Raw genomic sequence first — 24256 nt, 5'->3', positions numbered from 1 at the left:
TGAATCACTGTAGTCTTTGACTGTGTGATTGTGGCAGATTCAGGGTCAAATTCAGGGTCACATCCATGCATAAAAGATCTATGCATGTAGACTTGTGAGCACATAGGCTCTCAGCATACAACTGAATTTTGGAAGCTGTCCAGTTCAATTCAAATATCCCCCATTTCAATTTCATTTCTTGCTTGTGAGCAATGAGCCCATTGATTCTTTCTTTTCTCTTTTCCCATTAAAATGAACACGTGTTTCCAAAATGATTGTAGCATCAATTGCATTTAAATGGTATACAATGTACAAATGGTTTGGAAATGGCTGCAAGAAACAAAAGTATAATCAATACCAACAACAAAATCCAATCACAGCTAATGCATAAGGCTGTCTCAGACTGAGTCAGGCCATTGGTCTAACAAGGTCTATTTGGTCTACTCTGACTGGCAGCAGCTTTCCAGGGTCTCTGGTGGAGGGGAGGTCTTTTACATCACATCCTACCTGATCTTTTTATATTTCATTTTATTAAAATACTTATATCCTACCTGTCTTCATAGCTCAAGCAGCTTACAAATCTCAAGTGAAGAAGAGGAAGAGGAGGAGATTGGATTTATACCCCACCCTTCATTCTATGAAGGAATCTCAGAGTAGTTTATAATCTCATTTCCCTTCCCCTCCCCACAACAGACACTTGAGAGGTAGGTGGAACTGAGAGAGCTCTCACAGAAACTGTTTTTGAGAGAAACAGCTGTGCGAGAACTTGCAACTGGCTCAACAACACATCAGCAAGTGCATGTGGAGGAATGGGGAATCAAACCCAGTTCTCTCAGATAAGAGCCTGCACATTTAACCACTACACCAAACTGATATTTAAAGCCCCTCCTCCAAAAGATATCTGCAGCCTATAACATATTAAAAGCCCAAGACATAAAATGATCTCTTGAAGATTTTCAAAGACAGAACTCCCATCAATTCATCAAGGAGCCTGTTCGATAAAGTGGGAGCCACAAAGGAAAAAGCACAAACTCCAGTTTATGCCAGGTAGGCCACCTTAAGTGTAGAGATAGCCAGTAAGTGGCAAACTGAAGACTGTAGTTGGTGTACAATGACATATGGAAATAGATAATCCTTTAGTTATATGCATCCTAGGCAATGAAGGGCTTTAAAGGTAATAACTGACACCTTGAATTGGACCTGAGAACAAAATGGCAGCCTATGTTGCTGTTTTTAGATGGGTGAGATATGTTCCCATGGGCTGCTGCATTTTCAACCAACTGCAGTTCCTAGGTTATCTTTAAGGGCAGCCCAGTATCCAATACATTGCAGTAATCCAGCCATGAGGTTACAAAAACATGGATCACCATGGTTAGATTGGTTGACTAAGAGATGAGAAAGTTGGAGAACTAGATGCAGCTTAGAGAAGCAGCCCCTTTTGGCCACTTCTAAGTGGAGATGGCAGGGATTGATTTTGGGACCTTTTGCATGCAGAGCAGGTCCTTTACCACTGAGCCATGGCTCCTCATCTCATTGTAACAATAACAATATCCTAAATCAAAGAGACAAAAACATGGTCATACCAGCTTATCCCCAGTAGGCACTTCTTTTGTACAAAGTATCTCAAACATACATAAGGAATGGGAGCAGGGCCAGCAGGCATGATCTCGCTCCCAACACCCACATGCTTTTTGTCCAGATTGCAGTTTATCAAGACAGCTCATTCCTTGGCTTGCAGTGTAGTCCTAAGAAGGAATGGATTTAGAAGGTTGTATTATTGCTCAGGATTGCACTGTTTTGTCACCTATTTTCTATACTGCATCATCAGGATCCTGCTCAAGGCAACTTTCAATTAAATGTTGCCCTGTCCTTGATAGCCCAGGCCAGCACAATCTCATCAGATCTCAGAAACTAAGCAGGGTTGGCTCTAGCTCAGGGGTGGCCAACAGTAGCTCTCCAGATGTTTTTTTCACCTACAACTCCCAACAGTCCCAGCCATTGTCCATGCTGGCTGGGGATGATGGGAGTTGTAGGCAAAAAACATCTGGAGAGCTACCGTTGGCCACCCCTGCTCTAGCTAGTATTGGGATGGGAGACCTCCAAGGAATACCAGGGGGTTGTGAGGCAGAGACAAGCAATGGCAAACCACCTCTGAATGTCTCTTGTCTTGAAAACCCTATGGGGTCGCTATAAGTTAGCTGTGACTTGATGATACTTTTCACCACCACCACCACCACCATGAGTAAAATGTTATAATAGCTTTCTTGAGCATTGCTTCCAGTTGCTATTGTGACCACCGAAAAATATACAAGCCACTTTCTTTTTGCAACTCCCGTTCTCCACTCCCTCTGTTCTGATCACATACCAATTCTGTATACGAAATATTTTATGAGTGGCTTAGTTCGCTGCATACTAATGAAAAAAAATATTCCACATAACACCATGCGAGATAAAATAGTGAAATAAAGTAAAGGTGTAATACTCTCAAACAAAGTAGAACAATGCTCTAGAATGGCATTAAAGTTCCCTCAAATATCAAATTGGTTCTTCACCTAAAGTACATGCTCTGGTTGTTAAATATGAATGGAGAAGATCCTGAATTAAAGTAGATGTCATAAATTGGTAATACCTGCTTTTGTTCACTTGCCAGAGAAATTCTATTTGCAAAAAATTCTCTTTTAGCGTTCTGGGAAAGGCCTCGGGAATATGAGCCGTAGAAGCTTGCTCAAATTTAATAAGAATAACATTTCCATGTATTTCCTATATTCTAAACAACAGAAGGCAATTCTCTCCTACATAATATGTATTCATTTTCATATGCTAGCATCAATTCTTGCAGGAAGGTGTAAAATAAAAAAGAAGCAAAATTAGTCAGCCCTCCTCTGCTGTTGAAAGATTTCAATGAATAACATGTAAGTGATGCTTCCTTTTCATTCCACAGAATGTCTGTTGCATGTTACAACAAAAATGTTGGACAGTGGGAAGAGCTATAGATGGATCAAAAATGGTAATCGATTTCCAGACTTCTATTTTTTTTTTTACCCCGTACAAGACATCACATTTTGACACAATGAGTATTATTTTTAAAAAATGGGAAACTCAAAGAGAAGGGCAGGCTGTAAATGTGTAAAATAGACAAACACACAGGATATTAACTGTGTAAAGAAGTAGTGGAAGTACTGAAAAATGTTAATGACTGAAGATTGCTGGGTGGTTATTTGAAGAAAACGGTAATCCTTTCCCCTGTGCAATAAGATGGCAGTCTAATGCTCCCTAAGACAGCAGTCTAATGCTGACTTGCCAGGGGGATCTTCTACTGAGTCAGACCACTGATCTGTCAAGGCCAGTATTATCTATTCTAACTTGCAGTGGCCCTCCTGTGTCTCGAGCAGAGGTCTTTGGCATCATCTACAGCAGGGGTTGCCAAATTGCAGCTCAGGAGCCGCATGCAACTCTTTTACACTTATTGTGTGGCTCCCGGAAGTCGAGGAGGAACTTAATTCAAGCTTACTCTCAAGTAAGCATGCTTAGCACCGGGACTTCAGCCTCTGAGTGCTGACCGATATGTAGGTTACTATTTCTGCCGTATGTGCCCAACTGCAATCTTCTGCATACATACTTGGGAGTAAACCCCATAAAACACAGTGGGATTTACATGACAGACGTGTATAGGACTGGGTTGGAAAATAACAAGACTAAAAGGAATTAAGACTACCAAATACTATTGCTTCTGCATGTTAATTGTTAAAAAATCCTTGCACATAGAAAGCTAGATGTCAGATAGAAGGGTTCTAGCCTTCCTTCTCCATGTTAGACTTGTTTTCTCTGTGCAAAGATGTTTTTTAAGAAGAAGAGATTGGATTTATGTTCTGGTCCTTCACTTGGAGTCTCAGAGCAGTTTACAGTCTCCTTCCTTTCCTCTCCCCACAACAGCCTGTGAGATAGGTGAGGCTAAGAGAACTCTTTTGAGAGTTGCTCTTGAGAGAACTGGGTCCGGCCCCTTCCCAGCCGAGCCAGCTTGCAGGCTATAGGCTGGGGGCCGTCTTTGCCTCCCTGGAAGGAGGGAGGGGCAGCAACATCACCCGACATACGGGTGTTTAGCAAGGCGCGGAGGCGGGGCTATATAAGCCCCGGCTCCCGCCTATCTACGCAGTTTGATTTTGGCTCTCTGTGAGAGAGCCACGTCGTTGGAGCAGCTGCAGAGCTTAGGCCTGGGCAGCTAGGGTTGGAGCCTCCGAGTAGGCTCAGCTGATCAGGCGGCGGCTGGTGCTTCGCGCGCCGAGGCGCGCTTGCGGCGGCTGTTTGGAGCGCGGCGTAGCTTCCTGGCGATCAGCTGTTTGGCGCGGAGGCTGGGGGCTTCGCGCGGCGAGGCGCGCTTGCGGCGGCAGACCTCCCGGAGGATCAGCTGTTCGGCGCGGCTGGGCTTTGCACGGCGAGACGCGCTTGCGGCAGCTGTTTGGAGCGCAGCGAAAGGCCCAGTATTATCTGAGGGCTTGGGGGAGGACGGGTCGGGTCGGCACGGACGCTTCTTCCTGCAAGGCCCTCGTGGTGGGGAAGATTCTAGGCGGCGATAGGCACAACGGGTTTGAGTTTTCTCCTTGGAGGGCGAGCCGTGGTCCCTTTTTTGCTGGTGGGGTGGTTGAACCACTCCTCCCCCCCCCAACCCTAGTTTTCTTTTCCTAGGGGGAGAGTTTTGGTCCTGGTGCTTGGGATTGGGCCTTTAGCAACCTTACCCCCCCCTCCCTCTCACCATCCCTTCCTTACCTGTTGGGGTTGGAAGTTCTAAGGGTGGTGCTTGTCCTGGCTCGGGATTGGCAGTTTGGATCTATCCCATTAACTGAGGCATATTCATCTCCTCCTATTTGGGGAGGTAGGTGGGGCTGAAAGGGGGCTTTGGGTGGCCGGTAAGTCCCAGCCTTGTTCCCTGTTGGTCACCAGTAGAGCATGGCACCGAAAAAGGGACAAGGCAAGTCCAAGGGCAAGCAGCCCGCTCGCCCACCCCGGGGGCGGGGTCAGCAAGGTGCCCCAGCTGAGGATCAGGGCCAGAGTGAGCGGGTTCGTCTCGCCATTATGAATCAATTGGACGCCCTCGAACAGGAACGTGTGGCCAGGGGTGCCCCCATTTGGGAGGGTCGTCGCCGTGCCACCGGCCGGTCGGCGCGGCTGACTTTTGAATCCGAATTGCTTGCACGGCTGTCTGCTTTACAGGGTGGGCAGTCTGAGCCTGAAGCACCGCTGGAACCTGATCAAGAGGAGGATCCAGGCGAAGGCCCATCGGGCATGCCATCGGGCGACGGGGCATCTGGAAGCGGGGGGCCGCAGCCCCCTGGAGGCTCAGGCGTCTTTCCGGGTGATGGTGGTAAGCCCATTACTCTGCCTGTTCAAGGTTGGCCTTGGGGTCCCGTCCAGCCAACCCCCCATCTGCTGGGGGCGAGCGGGGTGGGGGCCCGGGTGGTTAGGTGCCAGTGAACAGTTGGGCCCCGCTCAGCCGTGGGCTTGGGGTTTCCACACACCCAGTTTGCTGTCCGGTGCAGTTCCTGCCCCTATTGGTCAGCAGGGGGGTGCTGCAGTTCCTGCAACCCCTCCATCACTGCCCACACCTGGCATTTTGCCTTGGGGCGGTCAGCTGGGGGCACAATTGCAGGGGGCATGGCCTGCAGCTCAAGGGGATGGGTGGTTCTATCCCCCGAACCCCTATGCAAGTATCCCCTTTCAGGCCCTTCCTTATGGCGACACCTCCTTGCCTTTGGGGGACCATCTTACGGCGGCCACGCGTGAGAAAATCCTCTGCGGGGAGTATGTGGATGTTTTTGGTCTCCTGTTTAGAGAGCTCGAGAAGAAAAGTAAGGACGAGCTCGACGACAGGGACAAAGAAAAGCTAAAGCGCAGGAAGGTTGACAGGGCCTGGGCAAATTGGTTGCCCGGCTTCCTGATTTATGCCGGGGTCATCGCAAGAGCTCAGCCGGCTAGGGCGGCTGCCCTCTTTCAGTATATAGACATAGTCTATAGAGCTTATACGGACTTCGCCGGTGCAGCGTGGCTGCAATACGACGAAGCCTTCCGGATGCGGGCCGCCGTCAATCCTGGAATGCCGTGGGACCAAATAAATCAGCAGCTGTGGTTGCAGCTGATGGCCCCAGCAAAACCGAATGCCGGGGATAGGTCCGATAGCGGCCATTTGGTGCAGAGATCACAGCATCAGCAGACTACCCCAGGTGCCCGCGTTTCCGCGGGCCAGCCAGTTCAAACCCGGTTGTTGTGCTGGGAGTTCGCTTCCAAGGGTGTCTGTCCCAGGAAGCCTTGTAAATTCCGTCATGAATGTCCACTGTGCAGTGGGGCCCACACATTGTCGGCCTGCAGTAGATCGAGGCCTGGAGCGGGCGGTAAGCGCCCCGGAGGCGGCGGCGGTGGTTCACAGCCACCTGGAAAAGGGGCCCAGCCCCATCCGCCTGCCGGCTCTCAGTAGGTTATTGGCAGTAGGTTATCCGAAACCCCAGTGTAAATCCATCCTGTAAATATCTGGCATCAGATATTTACAGGATGGATTTACACTGGGGTTTCGGATTCCGTACAGGGGGGTTAGGGCCCCCTTTTTAGCCCCCAACCTAAAATCGGTTGTTGGACTTGAACATGTGGTTCAGGACAAAATAGCCAAAGAGTGTCAGGAAGGCATGGTCCTTGGACCCTTTGATGCACCGCCGGTGCCCACATTGAGGGTATCCCCGTTGGGGGAGGTGCCCAAGAAGGCAGCGGGTGAGTATCGGATTATCCACCACCTGTCTTATCCTAGGGGAGCTTCGGTGAATGACGCTATACCGGAGGAACTTTGCTCAGTGCGCTATACTTCCTTTGACCAAGCGGTCAAAGTGGTTCGCGGCTGCGGGGTTGGGGCGGAGTTGGCGAAATGCGACATTAAGTCTGCATTTCACCTCCTTCCTGTCCACCCCGATGATTTTGAGTTATTGGGTTTTTCCTTTGAAGGGAAATTCTATATGGACCGGGCATTGCCGATGGGCTGCTCCATTTCCTGTGCTGCGTTCGAGCGATTCAGTTCCTTTTTGGAATGGGCGCTCAGGGATAGGACGGGAGTTAACGACACGGCGCATTACCTGGACGACTACCTTTTCGTCGGTCCAGCAGGATCTGGTCAGTGCGCCAGGTCGTTACGCTCCTTTCAGGAGTTAGCCCTTGAACTTGGGGTGCCACTGGCACACGAAAAAACCGAGGGCCCCAGCACGGTCCTTACTTTTTTAGGCATTGAGCTGGACACTATCCAGCAGACATCGCGTTTACCGGAGAATAAGGTCTCTGACCTTAAGGGCCGGTTGGCCGCCTTGAAGGGGCAGCGCAAAGTTTCCCTGTTAGAACTGCAGCAGGTGGTGGGCCACCTTAACTTTGCTTGCAAAGTTGTGGCCCCCGGCAGGGCCTTTTTGCGACGCCTTTGCGACGCCATGGGTCGGCTGCGCCTCCCCCACCATAGGGTCCGTGTCAATGCTGGAATGAGAGCTGACCTGGAGGTTTGGGAGGAGTTTCTGGAATCCTTCAATGGTGTCTCCTTCTGGAGGGAGGACCTGAAGATTGAAGCAGAGCTTCAGATTTCTTCAGACGCGTCCGGTGCCAGTGGTTTTGGGGTTTACTTTAGGGGCCATTGGTGTGCTGAGCAATGGCCTGCTGAATGGTTGGATAGCGGGCTCTGCAGAGATCTCACGTTTTTGGAATTTTTCCCCATCCTGGTGGCTGTTTGCCTGTGGGGGGAGCAGCTTGCCAACCATTCAATCCTGTTTTGGTGCGATAACATGGCTGTAGTACATGTTATCAATTCATTGACTTCTAAATCGGCGGCGGTCATGAATCTGGTTAGGTTTTTTACACTGCGTTGCCTCCGGTTGAATGTTTTATTCCTGGCTAGGCACGTACCGGGTGTATGCAATGGTGTGGCGGATGCTCTGTCTCGCCAACAGATGGAGCGTTTCCGGCAATTGGCCCCAGAGGCAGATTCATGTCCGGCGGAAATGCCCGCGGAGCTCTGGAGGCTTGGGAAAAGGAAGCCGGTAGGGCCATTCAGTTGGCGCTAGCCCCTAGTACAAGGAGGGCATATGCCAGAGCGACCGCTCAGTTTGGTGAGTTCAGGAGGGCCGTTGCACTCCCGGATTGCTGGCCGATTCCCGTGGCGCACATCATGCAATTTTGCGTGCACCAAAAGGAGAGAGGCTTGGGGCTAAAAACCATAAGGGGACATTTAGCAGCTTTGGCATTTGAAAGTAAGGCCCGCGGCCTCTCGGAGTCCACGGGAGACTTTAGAGTTAAGAAGATGCTAGAGGGCTGGGCACGGGAGCGGGTCCGGCAGGTAGATGACAGACAGCCCATATCCCCGTCGGTCCTCCGTGGATTGTATGGGGGTTGGCCTAGTGTTTGCTCTTCCCCATTTGAGGCAGCATTGTTCCATGCTGCCTCGTTGTTGGCCTTTTTTGGGGCCCTGCGCGTAAGCGAGCTGGTAGTTCAGTCAAAGGCTGACACTTCTGGGAGGGCGCTCCAATCCGGAGATGTAAAAATTACCGATAGTCAGCTGGTTCTGACGATTCGCCGGTCCAAGACTGATCAGAGGCAGAGGGGAACCATCATCACGATCGGCATATGTGCATCCCAGGAATTATGTCCGGTCAGGGCTGTTCGGCACTACGCCCTGCTCAGGGGCGAGGTTCAAGGTCCTTTTCTTAGGCATGCTGATGGCTCCCCTCTTACCAAATACCAGTTTTGGTCGGTCACAAGCAAGGCCCTGGTTCGATTGGGTCTCACTGGCGTCAAATTTGGGACGCATTCCTTCCGGATCGGGGCGGCCTCCACAGCTGCTGCTATGGGCTACACACCCTCTGCCATCCAGCATATCGGCCGATGGCGGTCGGCGGCTTACAAATCTTATGTGCGCCCCCTGGTCACCTAGCTGGTAGGTGGGGGGGGGGTTGGTTAATTGTTTTGTGATGTTATGCTGACAGTTGTTTGTTTTTTCAGGTGCTGTGGCTCATGGTGAGAGACGGGGGGTTCTCATCTGCGGGCACAGCATGGTTTTCTGGGCTGCCCATTTCGCCAGACGGTCTCCTGTGGGCACCCAGCTTGGTCTCAGTGCATGGGCTACTGTGGAATGGCTGGGTCGTCGGGGGCTGCGCTGGCCCGGGATCATGCCACTGTTCAGGGAGCGTAAGGCGTTACCTCCACACATTCTTGTCGTTCACTTGGGAGTGAACGACTTAGGGTTGCTGCGTGGGAAGGCTCTTTCTCAGCAGGCGTTGGCTGACCTCCGCGAAATTCGGCGCAGGTGGCCTGGGGTTATATTGGTGTGGTCAGCAATTTTGCCGCGCAGGGTGTGGAGGTACGCCATCTCGCCGGGTGGAATTGAACGGGCCAGACGTAAGGCCAATAGGGCCATTCAGAAGGCCATGGAAGAGGGACTGGGAATTTTCCTTTCTCATCCGGCCATACGGGTCAATCAAGTTGACCTGTACCGGCCGGATGGTGTTCATTTATCTGATTTGGGCAACCGGGCCTTTCTGGATGAAATTCGGCAGGGGGTGCGGCTGGCTCTGGGCCACCCGTTGGGGCGCTAATGCCTAAGCAGAGGCTTGGCATTGGCGGTGGCTGGATGAGGTTTGGCCACAGGGTTTTCCAGGGGAGCACCTATGGCCTAGCACCGTCGGTGCGGTGGTCTGCAGGAACCGTAGATGGGCTAAACGGCTCAGTACGGTGATGCAGATCACAGGGAGCCTCACCTGGGTGGATCTTTCCATGGGGATTGATGCCAGCCCGGTTGGTGATGGCTGGAGGCCCGGCCGCTCAGTTACAACCCGATTACGGCGGGTTTGTGCTGGGGGCAGGGTGGCTCGCCCTTTGGACAAGGCAGGGTCCAGGTGTTGACCCCAGGGCTTGTCTGGTCTGGTTTCCCCCCCCCCTGCCAGTTATATTTGTTAATTCTAATAAAGCAGCCCGGTTTAAAACCCAACAATTGTGTCTGCCTCTTCATTCCGACTGGGGGGGCAAGGTCCGGCCCCTTCCCAGCCGAGCCAGCTTGCAGGCTATAGGCTGGGGGCCGTCTTTGCCTCCCTGGAAGGAGGGAGAGGCAGCAACATCACCCGACATACGGGTGTTTAGCAAGGCGCGGAGGCGGGGCTATATAAGCCCCGGCTCCCGCCTATCTACGCAGTTTGATTTTGGCTCTCTGCCCGCCCACCCTTCCCATTGGCAGTACAGGTGTATGCCGGTCGCCTTTTGGGGCCAGGTAGGAATTTTTTCACTCCCGCACAATTGGCCTATGTGGGGGTGTTTTTCGCCTACCTTGTACTGCCTAGTAGGTTAGGTTTTGTTGAGTATTAGTTCGGTCGCAGGCTGGATGAGGTTTGGCCACAGGGTTTTCCAGGGGAGCACCTATGGCCTAGCACCGTCGGTGCGGTGGTCTGCAGGAACCGTAGATGGGCTAAACGGCTCAGTACGGTGATGCAGATCACAGGGAGCCTCACCTGGGTGGATCTTTCCATGGGGATTGATGCCAGCCCGGTTGGTGATGGCTGGAGGCCTGGCCGCTCAGTTACAACCCGATTACGGCAGGTTTGTGCTGGGGGCAGGGTGGCTCGCCCTTTGGACAAGGCGGGGTCCAGGTGTTGACCCCAGGGCTTGTCTGGTCTGGTTTCCCCCCCCCCCCCCGCCAGTTATATTTGTTAATTCTAATAAAGCGGCCCGGTTTAAAACCCAACAATTGTGTCTGCCTCTTCATTCCGACTGGGGGGGCAATGACTGACCCAAGGCTACCCAGCAGCTTTATGTAAAGGAGTGGGGACTCAAATCCAGTTCTCCAGATTAGATTCACCATTCTTAACCACTACACCAAACTGGCTCTCTTAGAACATTTAAACATGATCTTCCTACTTCAGTCTGAAGTACTACAGCCTAGCAATACAGTCGTATTGCTAGACAAAGTTCTGCTGGTCATATTGTGGCCTGGAACTAGGATCCCACAGCATTCTTTCACTCTGCTATGGAACATATTTACTTGGATGGAAGCACCACCTGTGTTCAAGAGACTGAAATATCATTCTAGCTAATATATTTGTAACAACCAGCAGCTAGAGCCTCGTAGCCAGGGGCTATTTTGTAGAAAAAATCGATGGTGGAGCTCATCCAAGGATTGTTATGCAGCTGCACATACTATTCTATGGACAAGGAGGTGGAACTCTCAGAAAGAGGAGATGGAACTCTCAGAAAGGTTCAGGAGCTGCGTTCCTGTGAGCTCCCACTGAATCTGAGGCCTGCTCATATCTGCTAAAAAGCAGTGTGGTTGAGTGACTTCATGAAAATCAACTGTCTCAGTGACTCATGATCAAATCAGATGTGATGATGGAGATTAAAATTTAAGAACATAAGAAGAGTTGTACTGAATAAGACCACGAGTCTGTCTAGTCCAGCATTTTGTTTCACATAGTGGCAATATCCTTGATAAGAAGAGAGGAGGGACACACAGCTAAAAGAAAACTATGAAACAGCCTCTGGAAAAGCTCAAATAGCTGAGCTACCATTTACAGGGAAGATTTATTATGGCTTTTATCACGTTATAATAATTAAACTGAAGGTAAAAGGTAAGAAGGACTCCTTTAAGGTAAAAGGTAAGAAGGACTCCCTTAAGGTAAAAGGTAAGAAGGACTCCTTTAAGCGGTGGAAAACCAGTCCAAGTGAGATTAATAAAAGGGAACACAGGATGTGACAAATCAAATGCAAGACTGTGATCAGGCAGGCAAAAAGGGACTATGAGGAGCATATTGCAAAAAACATGAAGACCAACAATAAAAATTTCTTCAAATATATTAGAAGTAGGAAACCAGCCAGGGAGGCAGTGGGGCCCTTGGATGACCATGAGGTAAAAGGATTACTGAAGGAGGATGGGGAAATGGCTGAGAAGCTGAATGCATTTTTTGCCTCCGTCTTCACTGTGGAAGATGAGAACTTTTTGCCCGCCCCAGAACCACTAATTTTGGAAGGGGTGTTGAAAGACCTGAGTCAGATTGAGGTGACAAAAGAGGAGGTCCTACAACTGATAGACGAATTAAAAGCTAATAAGTCACCAGGTCTGGATGGCATACATCCGAGAGTTCTGAAAGAACTCAAAGTTGAACTTGTGGATCTTCTAACAAAAATCTGTAGTCTTTCATTGAAATCTGCCTCCGTTCCTGAGGACTGGAAGGTAGCAAATGTCACCCCCATCTTTAAAAAGGGTTCCAGAGGAGATCTGGGAAATTACAGGCCAGTCAGTCTGACTTCAATACCGGGAAAGTTGGTAGAAACCATTATCAAGGACAGAATGAGTAGGCACATTGATGAACACGGGTTATTGAGGAAGACTCAGCATGGGTTCTGTAAGGGAAGATCTTGCCTCACAAACCTGTTACATTTCTTTGAGGGGGTGAACAAACATGTGGACAAAGGAGACCTGATAGATGTTGTTTACCTTGACTTCCAGAAAGCTTTTGATAAAGTTCCTCATCAAAGGCTCCTTAGAAAGCTTGAGAGTCATGGAGTAAAAGGACAGGTCCTCTTGTGGATCAAAAACTGGCTGAGTAATAGGAAGCAGAGAGTGAGTATAAATGGGCAGTCTTCGTAGTGGAGGACGGTAAGCAGTGGGGTGCCGCAGGGCTCGGTACTGGGTCCCATGCTCTTTAACTTGTTCATAAATGATTTAGAGTTGGGAGTGAGCAGTGAAGTGGCCAAGTTTGCGGATGACACTAAATTGTTCAGGGTGGTGAGAACCAGAGAGGATTGTGAGGCATTCCAAAGGGATCTGTTGAGGCTGGGTGAGTGGGCGTCAATGTGGCAGATGCGGTTCAATGTGGCCAAGTGCAAAGTAATGCACATTGGGGCCAAGAATCCCAGCTACAAATACAAGTTGATGGGGTGTGAACTGGCAGAGACTGACCAAGAGAGAGATCTTGGGGTCGTGGTAGATAACTCACTGAAAATGTCAAGACAGTGTGCGTTTGCAATAAAAAAGGCCAACGCCATGCTGGGAATTATTAGGAAGGGAATTGAAAACAAATCAGCCAGTATCATAATGCCCCTGTATAAATCGATGGTGCGGTCTCATTTGGAGTACTGTGTGCAGTTCTGGTCGCTGCACCTCAAAAAGGATATTATAGCATTGGAGAAAGTCCAGAAAAGGGCAACTAGAATGATTAAAGGGCTGGAACACTTCCCCTATGAAGAAAGGTTGAAACGCTTGGGGCTCTTTAGCCTGGAGAAACGTCAACTGAGGGGTGACATGATAGAGGTTTACAAGATAATGCATGGGATGGAGAAAGTAGAGAAAGAAGTACTTTTCTCCCTTTCTCACAATACAAGAACTCATGGGCATTCGATGAAATTGCTGAGCAGACAGGTTAAAATGGATTAAAGGAAGTACTTCTTCACCCAAAGGGTGATTAACATGTGGAATTCACTGCCACAGGAGGTGGTGGCGGCCACAAGCATAGCCACCTTCAAGAGGGGGTTAGATAAAAATATGGAGCAGAGGTCCATCAGTGGCTATTGTTATAGAAAAAGCCCATTAGGGACTCATTTGGATATCAGGCCACACCCCCTGACACCAAGCCAGCCAGAACTGCGTTCCTGTATGTTCCTGCTCAAAAAAAGCTCTGATGCTTTGGGTGAGGAAGTACTTGCTTTTATCCATTCTAACCCAATTGCTCAGCAATTTTATTTATTTGTTTAATGTACACCCCACCTTTCTCCCCACTGGGGACTCAAAGCAGCATATAGCATTCCCCCCTCCTCTATTTTGTCCTTATGACAACCCCATGACATAGGTTAGGCTGAGAATGCATCATTACCCAAGGTCACTCAGTGAGTTTTCACAGAATGGGGATTCAAGCCTGGGTCTTTCACACCCCAGTCTGAAACTCAGATCACTACACCATACAGGCTCTTGGCTTTCATAGGGTGGCTGCTGTTGAACAGTAGAAAGCAGTTGAGTATGGTAGAGTCATGCAAGTCACATGGTATCAAGTTACCCACTGGTTGTTTCCAAGCCTAGCTATGATAATTCCTCCTGCAAAGGCCAAAACAACCTTGGAGGGTCCTGCCCTTCCTCCCCTTTTTATTGGCAAAAACCAAGGCTGGAAGGCTAGCAATACTGCTACAGTTGCCTAGTAATGGACATAAAGTGTATTTGTTTCTTAAAGCTGTAGACTCTGCTTTCATTATTTGGGGGATCAACCTCCCAAGGTTGATTCCTCTTCCTTTAAAAAAAAAAAGGTTTTATATTGTTCTGTGAACTTGGGGGTCTTCTCTGGTTTGTAGAAAGATCTCTCCATGTCTTCAAACTCCAGACGTAAGTATCAACAGATTAACATATAAATTGTTTCCATACATTGTAACAAAAGGATGCCATCCTCCAGGTGAGAGTTATAATTGATTTTGAGGCCACAGAGATCAGTTCCTCTAAAGAAAATGGCTGTTTTGGAGAGTGGATTATATGGCATATCCTTCTGAAACCCTGCCCTCCCCAGGCTCCACCCTCAAAACCTCTAGGAATTTCCCCACCTGTAGTTGGCAACCCTAACTGCAAATGATCCTCTGTATGACAGCAATTTAAGAAAGAAACTAATGATCTCTTCCCCATCCATGGCAATATCTGTTCAAGCATGACGTAAAATAACTTCAGATTAATGTGCACTGAAATATTGTCTCCAGCAAATTCCATTAATTTTATGAACAAAGGATCATCCAAAGCAGGTAGTAATTTAGATATTTAAACCCCACTTTTCACCCTAATAGGAACCCAGAGTAGCTTCAAACATTAGCCTTCCTTTATCTTCACAGCGACCTTGTGAAATAAGTTAGGTTCAAATTGAGGGTCCCAAGTTCAGCCACTGCATTTCCTCTCATATCACCAGGGGACGGAAATGGGCTTCCAATAGGGTTGCCACCTCTTGAGTTGGAAAATTCCTAGAGATTAAGAGCAGAGTTTGGGGGAAGTTTCGCTGGGATGTAATTAATTAGATTTCGCCTTCTAAAGCTGCCATTTCCTCCAGGCAAACAGATCTCTGTGGTCTGGATATAAGTTATAGTTCTGGGAAAGCCCTAAGCCTTACTTAGGGGTTGGCAACTCTAGCTTCCAAAGCAACTAATTTTGCTGAATGGAAAACATCCCTGTCAGTTACATATGTGCTGAGTCATTATCTCTCTCCAGATGGTCTTACTGACCCTTACAGACACCTGCATTGAAATACCAATGACTGTCAGTGAAACTTCAAAATGAATCTTTCCAGATATTACCACCTATTTCAACATGGGTTAGTTATAACAATTAGATTTTTAAAATGAGACATTTAGGGGGTTGTTTTTTTATTAATGTCTGAAGGAATATTGCTTATTTCCAGGTAAGGGATCTCAAGTAGCAAGTATTAGGGAAGACCTTTCTCTGCCTGAGACCCCAGAGAGCTGCTTCCAGGCAGACAGCTGAGTTAGATGAACTAAGCCTCTGACTTAATATGACTCAATCCACACACTAACTGGATATTGTACTATCATCACACTATTGCAGTCATTCAGCTCCTGGATCTCTATGCATACACAAGACCAATAATTAGAAGGCCAATAATTAAAACAACAGAACAAAAGCATGTTATCCACTGATGTGTGAATCTAGCTTTAGACGGTTTCAGATGCTGGGTATATCCAAGAGTTCATATCAAGGGGCATGGTGTTTCCCCCTGTAAATGATTGAGCTGTGCATTATATGCACGTAAATCCATCTAGAAGACAGCAGGAAGGCTGTCTTTTGCCCACTGTTTCTTTAAAATTTCTATATTCTTCCACCTCTGAGCTGAAATAGAAAAGGAATTCATTCTGGAATGCTGCTGCAGTCCAGGATTGCTTATCTGCTGCTCGTAGCAGATCCTATTATTTGATTAACAACCAACTTGCCTGTTCACTCGCTCTCTCGTTCCCCTCCTGTGCCCAGCTGTATTCACCACACGCTGTTTTTGCAGCAATGTTTTTGGGCAAGAGGAGAAGGGTAAGTCATAAAAAAGCATGCAACCAGAGAGATTATACAAGTCTCTATCTTTTCACGAGGTTTTACCTTTTCTTATTTCTTGCACTGCATTTGAATGAGGTCATTTTGCAACGGCCCAGCTACTGTGTAAATCGTTGCTCATCAGGAACAAATAAAGGGATGGGGCAGGCAGGACTGGAGAATGTCTGCTGAATTCATAATAATTAAAGCTAACTGAGCCCAGACACTTATCGTCCTGTTTTTTAAACATGAATATTCTCCTTTCCCCATAGGAATGGGAGGGGAAAAAAACATGAGTATCAGCCTCCCAACAATAAAATCAATCATAAAAACAAAACATTTTGAAGGAACAAATGACCAAAAGCATATCAAAACAGGATGCTTAAAAGCACCAATGAAAGGAACATAAAAAGCATTATGGATGTCTCCCCTCTAATTAGCACCAAATTATTTTAAACTGTTTAATGCTTTTAATGTAAATGTTTTTATTGTAAGTTATGTGTGGTGAGCCACCCTGAGCCTGCTTCGATGGGGGAGGGCAGGATATAAATCCAATAAAATAAAATTTAAAATAAATAAATAATCAATCCTATCACTCTTGGCTCCATCTCTAATCCCTTTATGGTCCATAAAATCTACCTCTGAGTGTGCATTTTTCATATATATATATGCATTCTTACCTGATTTTTTAATTTGGCATGTATTAATGCATTCTCATTAACTTGCTTGGTACTTGAACTAATTATTTAGCTCAGGGGTGGGGAACCTTTTTTCTGCCAAGGGTCATATGGATATTTATAACATCATTTGCGGGCCATAAAAATGATCAACTTGAAAAACAGTGCTCCAGCAAGGGGGAATGATTCAGGCCAGCAAAATTAATGCATATAATTGTTTTTCTATTTGAAGTCATGTGGGGAAAGCTTAATCTGGTGCTCACACACACACAGCCCGCCGCCCTAGGCAAATGCATAGGACCATGGCTTATTTGTAAAAAAAGCCCAGCAGGAACTCAGCAGCATATTAGACCACATCCCCTAACATTAGCCTATTAGGTCACACACTCATTAGCATATTAGGCCACACCAATCAGGATAATCAAGTGCAAACTGAACTGTGACAGTAACTTTTTCAGGCCCTGCAGTAAGGTTGCCAAGTCCAATTCAAGAAATATCTGGGGACTTTGGGGGTGGAGCCAGAAGACATCAGGGCGGAGCCAGGAACAAGGGTGTGACAAGCATAATTGAACTCCAAGGGAGTTCTGGCCATCACATTTAAAGGGACCGCACACATTTTTAAATGTCTTCCTTCCATAGGAAATAATGAAGGATAGGGGCACCTTCTTTTGGGGCTCATAGAATTGGACCCCATGGTCCAATCATTTTGAAACTTTGGTGATACTTTGGGGAGAGCCACTAGATACTATACTGAAAATTTGGTGCCTTTACCTCAAAAAACAGCTCCCCCAGAGCCCTTGAAACCTCCAGATCAATTCCCCATTATACCCTATGAGAATCGATCTCCACATAGAGAATAATGAAGTGCTCAGCAGACTCCCCCCCCCCCACCGCCATTTCTGGCGACTCTGAAGGGGGATTGGCCTCTCTACTCATGAGTTGCTGCCAACTTCTTCAAAGTAACACAGACACACCATCCCAAGAGGAAGCCTTTCAATCAGCGACTGAAGCCTCCGGAGGTAGAAACGCACATGGTCCTCTGGGGGCAGAGCTCCCCCCCCCCCCGCCAGCCAGACTCCCTGAGGAGACGCCACCCGGCAGCCAGAGAGGATGCAAGGACTACGAGTCCCAGCATGCACCTCACAAAAGGAGGCCAGACTGGAGCAAATAGCAGGCCGGCGGTGGACGGGTCTTTGTGACCCAGAGGAAGGGGGGAGCCTGAAGCCTGTGAGGGAGGCAGGCTGTTCCTCCCCCGCTTCCGGATTTTTGGAGAGCGGGGGAGGAGGCTGCTAATTCAGGGGTCTCCCAGCAGGGCGGGGGGGGGGGTTGGGAAGCCTACCCTGCAGCAATTCTGGCCTGCCAGCCAGGCCCCAGGGAGGCTGCTGCACAGTACATCTGGGCCCTGTGATCCCTGCCTGGCCCTGGGGAGGCTGCTGCACAGTGCATCTGGGCCACGTGATCCTCATTGGCCAGCCAGGCCCTAGAGAGGCTGCCACATGGCTTGGTTTGGCCCAGCAATCCCCAAGGGCCACACCAAGTGACCTCAAGGGCAGCATATAGCCCTCAGGAGGTTCCCCACCCCTGATTTAGCTTCATCTGCTCTTTACATGTTGCATGTCTATTTGTTAATTAATCTCAATAAAGTTTTTGTTGATTTTTTTTTAAAAAAATAGATGTCTAGAAGCAGAGATTTCTACTGCTGTGGGGCTACCACTGAAAAGGCTTAATTTGAGGGTACTTAATGAAAGAACTGCCCATGGACAAGGATGCCTTAACAGTTTCAGTCTTTTTTGTTACCTTTTTGATATGTTAAATGCCAATCAGATCCACTTGGAAGAAGATCCCATTGGTTCCTCTAGAACTTTCAAGGGAGTGCTTAAGATCTCAGTCTACAAATCTGGAGACCCCACCCTTTTAAAATCTGTTCAAACGGATATGTGCAAAAACGTCACTGGGGCAAAGCAAAGTGTTCCAAGGCTGAAGGACTGTTGGAAATAGAGGGAAAATGAGTAAAACAAAAAGACGAGTAAGTTAGATAGAAAGAACAGGCAGCGAGCTTCATCTTTGGGATGGATGTTTCTGCTATCCCCTTTCATTTGCAGCCCATAGAGTACCCATAGAGCCATTCTTGAGGGCCAGGGCATGGGAAGGGGTGTGAGAACCTGTAAATGAAATGGGATCCTCTGACATTCTGAAGCCAGGGGTGTGGCTGTATCCATCCATTTATCTGGTACCCATCTACCATAGAAAGTCTTCATCATCCTATGGCAGCTCAGATTCTGACCCTCAAACAAATGGGACCTCGGCTCCTAAAGCTGCACCAATCACAATGCCACCCCGATTTCACCAGTGGGCAGCCAGACCCTGAAGTTTTGGCCCAGTGCCATTGCGTGGGGAGGGGCACCCCCTAACCTATCTTTTCTCTCTGGTTGGTTTCCCTGGACTAGCCACATGGGAGGAACATAAATTTGGGTTAAACATAACTTTATTTGGGCAGAACAAAGGTGCAGTGGAAAGGGATGACTAAAAGTCTGCCCTGTGGCACAGTGGTAAAACTGCATTACTGCAGTCCTAAGCTCTGCTCATGACCTGAGTTCGATCCCAGTGGAAGCTGGTTTCAGGTAGCTGGCTCAGGTTGACTCAGCCTTCCATCCTTCCGAGGTTGGTAAAATGAGTACCCAGCTTGCTGGGGGGGAAAGTGTAGATGACTGGGAAGGCAATGGCAAACCACTCCATAAAAAGTCTGCTGTGAAAACATCATGATGTTACATCACCCTAGAGCTGGAAACAACTGGTGCTTGCACAGGGGACTACCTTTACCTTTAAAAGTACACTGCTCTGTATGGGTGCCACTGAACAGCTCAGTCCCACTATCTAGTGCTACTGTCCTCATGCTGGATGTTGGGATTAATTAAAGTTACTGCCCACACCACATTTCTCCATAATGCCACCATGCACAATTTTGAAAGAAGCCAAATAAATATTTAGATGCTGGCCAGCCAGTGCTTGGATCTATTTTCCTCAGCTATCCCTGAGGAAAGTGTGATGGCACTCCTAAATCCAAAGGATTACCTTGTCCATTCTTAAATTTAGTATGAAAGAAACAGATTTTTTAAAACAACAAAAGGGAGGTTGATTTTACAGTGAAGGGAAAGTAAACTCATGGTATTTATGACCAATTTTATACAAATGAAACTTATGGAGAGATTGAGTTATGGAGATACTGTTAAGATCTGGCTCTTGCCATGCTCTTGCCTTGTTATTGTGCATCTGCATTCTCATGTATTTTTATTCTCATGCTTTCACTTTGACTCTGTTTTCAGGTTCACAGTCTTTGTAACATTGGTATAAGTAATCTCTCTGCCCTAGTCAGCAGCACACATTCCTTTCACAAGCAGTGAAGGTCATCTGTATGGCTAGATACTTAACTTTTGATTTAGAAGAAAACTGAACCATGGGGGGAATAGGAAGAGTGTCTATCTTTGAATTATTGTAATTGCCTGCCAGAATTTGTGTGCCTAAATGTATATGTAATTAACAGTCACAATAAGGAATAAAGGTATAGCCTGACCACTGGAAGCCACTTTTAGCAAGACCAGTCCTTGCTGTAAACATACTAATTATTAAATAAAGCCTAATTTGATTTACATCAAAGAGATGCAATTGATGTATGCTGCACAGAACTTGACGGATACAGTTTCTTTAAATAGTATATAAATTATGTCAGGATGGAGAACTGTCAGACTACATGGACTCTAAAATATGTAATTTGAAGGTACATGATATACCAGCCTTACTAAAGTTAAGTAGATCTAGGTCTAGTGAGTGTCTCAGTGGGAACACAAACGCGAATCACATGTAAGCCATCTTGTGTTTTGTTAATGGGGGGGTGGGTGGGTGGAGCAAAATGTAATAAATAATATAATTGGGGGAGGGCCCATGGCTCAGTGAGAGCATCTGCTTTGTTAGCTGAAGATCCCAGGTTCAATCCTCAGTATCTCCAGTTAAAAGGACTGGGCAACAGGTGATGTCAAATACCTCTCCTTGAGTCTCTGGAGAGCTCCTATCAGCTAGAGGAAACAAAATTGACCTTGATAGACCAAATATAAAGCAATTTCATGTATTCATGTGTGTGTTCATGTGGAAACCTAAGAAATGAGAAATAAGAAAACAAGATCCTCCTTTCCTGCTTCACCAGCCTTCATCTTCCCTTTGTAGCCTTGTACCATTAGGGAAACGTGTCCATTCTAGTTCCATCTCCTGGGATGGATACTTTCCACTTGTCTCCTCTGATTCGGCAGCTCCAGACAGCTATGCCCCTGCCAAAAACCATGAAATCCAGATTGAAGAGGAATCACTTAATTGGATTATTGATGCGAGTGGTTTAGGGGATGATAAATCATTGGGTGATTAGATGTGAAATAGTAATGGAAGTAATTGCTTAACAGCATGGGCTTCTCTGTTTTGATGTCAGGGTGGGTCCCCCCCTCACAAGACTTTAATATTGCTGCCAAACAAAAGATTTTATGCCGTTTTATTTTGTGGCTGGAACAATTTGTCTTTCTCTTACAATGTGATCAATGATTAACTGTTTGATATTAAGCTTGAGGACATAAAGAGAGTAGTAAAGTCATTCAGAGATGGAGACTGCTCAGAAGTATTGCAGTGAGAGGTGAGAAAGTGAAAAGAGGAATACTTTTTCATGACATAGTTTACCCCCATGGAAAGACCCCCAAATTTCTGTGATATTTAGAGAGGCAATGAAAATGGTTGCCTCCAAGGCAGTGTGCAATGTTACGCCGCCCCCCACCCTGGTCAAGACAAGTTTTTAAAGAGACATTTGATAAAGCATATATATGTTATATTACACTCTGTATTAACAGACAGCAGATGATGCCCTTTCAAAAGATAGAATAACATGTTTAATGACTCTTTTTTTAAAAAAAGCTTTTAATATTTTATACAATGTTGCCATGTTAGGGTGACAAGTTAAAGAGGAAGACCAGTATAGAATATATCCATACATTTTCCTTATCAGAGGTAAAGGCAACTCAGAATGTGGTTTTTCTCTGGGGAAACAAGGTGAAGGCAGAAGGCTAATCAGCTATTCTTTCTGTGCCTTCCATCCCCAATGGTCTTCCCCTTAAAACTGAAGCCTCCACTAGGGTGGGATCCCCCAGAATTATAGCTCAGCTCCAGACTGAAGAAAACAGCTCTTATGGAGAAAATGGATGCTTTGGAAGGTGGAGTCTATGGCACTGTGCCACACTGAAATCTCTATTCTCTCCAGGCTGCATTCCCAACTCTCTGGCAACCCTACCCACCATCCTCCAATAGTGTCTTGGGGGGGGGCAGCAACCCTAGCCTCCACAGCCTCCTCTAGTAGGTAACTCTGCACTAAAATAGCAGATACAACCAAACCTCAAGCAAGCAACCTCAACATGCCACTATCCTGTATTAGTATATAGGCCAATGTACCTGCAGTGGGTGTGAAACACCTTCTATGTATTGTTATTTGAAGGGATATCTTCTACACATTTAGGTGCTAAGTTCAAGTGTAGATGACTGTGGAAGGCAATGGCAAACCACCCCGTAAAAAGTCTGCCGTGAAAACGTTGTGAAAGCAATGTCATCCCAGAGTCGGAAACGACTGGTGCTTGCACAGGGGACCTTTCCTTCCTTTTCCTTCATGTTAGGGTGAATGTATTTAGGAGGAGGGTTAGTGTGCTGAGTCAGAAGTGGGGGTGGGGCCAGGATGCTTAATTCTGCTTCCTCTCTACATACTTGTGTAGGGTATGGAATGCACTGGTCTGGTCTCCTCACACACACATGCAGTGGTCCCACTGAAAGCAGAAGGCCCTGACAAAACATCCCTTTCGTTCTTTGAAGAAAGCAGCTCTGCATACCACTGTGGGTTTTGTTACTATTAAATATAGGAGGTTGTTTGTTTGTTTTTAAAGCCTGCTTTCTGATTACTGAGGACCATCATCAAAATACTGTTTTTTAATTAATCTAACATATTTGCTGTGCAATCCTAACCTTTCTAAGATTATTGACTCTGAAGGATTTAGAAGGGTATTGTTTAGAATTACAGTGTAAATACTTTACACATCATTTTTTAAAAATTTATATCCATTTTTCTGTCTTGATTTTTCTCCCATACTGCAGAACTACATAAGATTACTAAATGAAATATGCATAAATGCACACTTTAAACAAAAATACAAAACTTTTCCTTTTTTCTTTTATATCCTTAGAAGTTAATTGATTCACAGATCTTGAGCAGCAGTAGATACTTTCTTCTTTCTTACTTATTTTCTTCCTCCTCCTCCTTCTATGCAAGGGTTATATAAATGATGCAGCAACAATCTTTAAAGACAGCTGCTATCCACTAAAATTAGCTGAGATTGGGTTGCCTATTTTGTTTTATACTGATGATGCTGTGATCTTGTCCCAAATTAGGGTTGGGCTGCAAAGGGTTTCTAATTATTGCTCTCAAAAAAGCCTGGTGATTAACTATTTGAAATTTAAGATCCTAGTTTTCACAGAGACCAGATAATGGATCCCATCTCAATGGTCTAGCAATGGGTCCAATATTGAGCAAGTCAAGGTCTTCTCCTATTTGGGGATTTTGTTTTCAGCAGTTCTATCTTGGACCCCTCAACTTAGAACAGCATTTAATAAAGCTAAACCATGTGCAAGCACCGTAAATAGATGATTCCATTATAAGGGGGAGAGTATATTCCTGGACCAGTGCAAGCTTTTAATTTGAAAGTGTTTCCCTGCAACCTTTATGGCTCAGCTATTTGGATTAAAGCTATCTCTGAGCATGGCTTTATGCCTTTAAACTAAGATTAAAACAGCTCTGTGCTGAAGATGATTTGTTAGCCGTTCTAAATCAAGATACCCACAAATCAACTTGGACAAAATCCCTGGATGAGAAACTGATGATAGCTGGAATGTCGATTAATGATATTTTTGAGATGGGCAAATCCAAAGTATTTTCTCTGATCAAAAAGCGTGTCCTAGAAAATGATTATAGTAATCTGATCTTGAGAGCCCACTATCTTTTGGTCTTTCTTTCTCAAGATCGTTGCCCCCCCCCTTCCACCAAGTACTACCTTACCATCCCGCATTACTGTAGAGCTTTTTTGTTTGCAAGACTGAATATTTTACCTACAATAGTCTTACAAGGGAGATTTTTGAATAGGCCCTATTCTGACAGAATCTGCCCTTGTGGCCTTCTTAGGATCCTTCCAGGCTCTGCATGAATGTAGGTTCTTTGATAAAACATAGAACTTACCCTTTACAGATGATGAGCCACAAGGATGTCCAAGTCAGATGAACATTCTGCCAGCACAGTTCACAAAAGGCTGTAAATCACGAGCCATCAGCTTAAAGCCAAGGGTCATGAGTTCTTTGGGAAGCTAATGCCAAAGGCTTGAGCCTCTGGCAAACCCAGAATTTAACTACTTGCCAAAAGGGAAACAGCAGAGTTTGGTTGCCTTCCTACAGTAGAGATCAGTTCCCCTGGAGAAAATGGCTACTT

This window comes from Heteronotia binoei, chromosome 4, assembly GCF_032191835.1.
Source record: "Heteronotia binoei isolate CCM8104 ecotype False Entrance Well chromosome 4, APGP_CSIRO_Hbin_v1, whole genome shotgun sequence".
Classification (NCBI taxonomy): Eukaryota; Metazoa; Chordata; class Lepidosauria; order Squamata; family Gekkonidae; genus Heteronotia; species Heteronotia binoei.
This window is presented reverse-complemented; position numbering follows the sequence as displayed.